We start from the raw sequence: 3,013 nt of genomic DNA on the forward strand, positions 1-3,013 counted from the left end.
AAGCAGTATATTCCAAATCACAACTTCATCAAAGTTTCACGGCTCATCAACATAGAAAATTATGCTATAGGAGTCATCAATTAAAGGATACTAACAACAATGAAGTAAAATTTTCAAGGCAGTGTGGTTGAAGGACACAAAATATTTTGTTGATAACAAATGTCTGTTTGCTTATTTAAGTTCCGTTGCTGCAGTTAGTAAACTCGCGATAAAAAATAAAATAAAATTAAAAGCACTCTTAGTGTAAAGGTATTTCACACTATTATCCAATCATGATTACCAGGCATTTTAAGATTCATGATTTCTGAATAACTATATTTGAGACTGGAAAATGTGAGAATTGTTTAAGTGAGTTCAATTGATCTCTTAATTAATAAGTTAAATCTTTTACACAGCTTAAGCAATCCTGACAATTACTTTAGCAGGTGAACTCTAATTGATTGATAGTGTATAAATATTTTATACTAATAGTGTATCAAATTAATTTCTTAAAAATATGAAAACATTACTCTATTTCTATTTACAAGGGGTTCTTTTGTAGGCTTGCTCAAAATATAATTGCAAAAATAAAAAAAATTCTACATGGATTTTTAACTTTATCTAGATGAGTTATAATCTCTTAAGAGCCATACCTTATGATCCTGGCCCTTCTCAAAAAGTTGAATCATGTAGTCAAAGGCTGTCATGAAATTAGACTCCATCTCATCAACTCTCTTTCTTATATCCACGTCATCCAACAGATCAGAAGTTTGTACACATAATACAAGCTCATGAATCATCACACATTTCGGTTCACTAATTATCAAGCAAAGAAGCACAAACAATAAATATGTGCAAAAAGAAGAAAAACTAATCACTAGGAATACTTGTGCAAAAACTGACACAAACACACATATACTGAGTTATCTTCACCGAGAAAATGTGTGACAAGCATGCATAGCCACCCAGAAAGTATGTCAACGCCATGTCAATGAGAAATAAATATAGAAGGATTTAGGTACAACAGAACGATGAAAAAAATAATTAGAACATATTGAATTTTATTGAGCTTGTATTATGTTCAAAAAATATATCAGTTTATACAATAGCAAAAAATATATCAGTTTCGAGCGAGAGTGGCAAGCCTTCTCCATAAGCACTTCTAGGTGAGAAAAATAAAAAGAAAAAGTGCAATAAACTTGTCCATAACAAAAATTAGCTTATGTATAAGCTAACGTGTAGAAGTTCTCATGTATAACTTCTCTAAATTCTTATTTTGAACTTATATATAAATTAATTTTAGTTTACATATAAGTTCAATTCATTTTTTTATCTTCTTATTTTTCCATCCTAAAATACTTCCGGAGAAGTTTGTCCAAATATGCTTGTTCTCCGGTCTCCTTTAGAAGTGAGTTCTTTAGTGTTGTTACATAAAAGCTACGATATCTCATTTCATGAAAAGAAAACTTTAACAACAACCTTATATGCGACGAATTTTAACTCTGAACCATACAAATTCAACATCTTTCCCTAGTAATAAGAGTAACAATGGAAGTAGTTCACAAGGTTAATCATTTCTTCCCAGACATAACTTGGTCCCCTCCTCTGAGGAAGGATTCCGTTTGAGTAGGTTTTGAGCACGCCTTCCTATTTTTCCTCTTTTCATCCTGCTTTAGTTCTGGACATCCTTCACCTATCTTGTAACTATCTTTCTAGTGAGCTTTTTCAGCCTCAACCTGCATCGGTGCTGCGAGGAACTTAATTTTGGAAAGAAAGAGGGTGCAGGAACAATCATTTCGTGGATTTCAATTCATAATTTCCTTTTTCAAAGCTTGGGTTTTCACATTCAGGGTTTTATCACACTGAGAATTTCGAAATGTTACAAAACTGTGTCTGGACACAAAAAAAGAAAATAATGAAAATAATCAAATGTTTTAACAAAGCCGTCTTAGCTCAGCTGGTAGAGCGCATGGCTTTTAACCATGTGGTCGTGGGTTCGATTCCCATAGACGGCGGTAATTTGATTTTTTAATTAAAATTTTTCTTATTCCTATTAACAAAACATCCCCCTTTCTTTTTGCTCTTCCGGAACCGATACAGAAATGGGTGCTTTTTTTACTATGAGAGAACCAATCTTAAGGCTACAAACCACGTGACAAAAGGTAGGTGATTTGCCAATTTCCAGATGCCAGATGAATAACTTATTCACCTGAAAGACCTAATCTTAGCATCATGTTTAATGCAATGAAAAAGACTAAACCGACCTGAAATATGAGACCATTTGCATCATGTGAAAGTTTGGGAATGAATTCGTTTAAAAGCTTTGTGACAGTAGAATATAACAAAAATGAATTTAGACAAGCGTGATCACAAGTATAAAAATATGGTTTAAATATATTAAAGACAACACTTTTTTAGATATGGCTTAAAAACTATCGTAAGCAACATTTTATGTAAATATTATTTGTAAAAAGTGTGGACTAATCCATAAAAATGTGATTTAAAATACACTAAAGATTAAAGTTTTCAGATTATAAATATTATCTCCCTCCTTTTTTTGCTCGAAAACGCAAAACTCAATTCCAAAAACGCAAAAATTTGAATTTCTTCTCTCCCTTTGTTTTTAGACCGAAAATGCTAAGAGCTCATAGTGCTGAAAATGTAAAGTTTTAAAAAACATGTACATCAAAATTGTTGTCTGTTTTGAGGATTTTAAGCAACGATTTTAAAATTGTTGTCGTATTAAAAATCATGGCCTATTACTTACAACTACGCTCACCTAGACCACGCCTAAAAAACTGTAGTTTAAACTTTAGCCCGCGGTTTTTATGGTTTAAGTCACAATTTTGTGTTGTTGCCTAAAGTGATTTTTGTTGTAATAGAGTAACAAAAAATCTTTCCTCCCCACCTGATAATTTTAAACCTATTAATATTCAAACTAGCTGAGGAAAATGAACCTTATAATATACCCATTTTTAAGGTTAGAGAAGAATACCCAGAATAGCTCCATGTCATATTTATAGTAAGGATTTCT

General features: G+C 31.9%; 1 non-coding gene across 1 annotated transcript; it reads left to right on the forward strand.

Annotated features, from left to right (window-relative positions):
- Nucleotides 1-1,921: 1,921 nt before the first annotated feature.
- Nucleotides 1,922-1,994, forward strand: TRNAK-UUU. The gene has a single exon. It is a non-coding gene; the product is annotated as a tRNA-Lys (tRNA).
- The last annotated feature ends 1,019 nt before the right edge of the window (nt 1,995-3,013 follow it).

This window comes from Vigna unguiculata, chromosome 5 (genome assembly GCF_004118075.2).
Source record: "Vigna unguiculata cultivar IT97K-499-35 chromosome 5, ASM411807v1, whole genome shotgun sequence".
NCBI classification, from domain to species: Eukaryota; Viridiplantae; Streptophyta; class Magnoliopsida; order Fabales; family Fabaceae; genus Vigna; species Vigna unguiculata.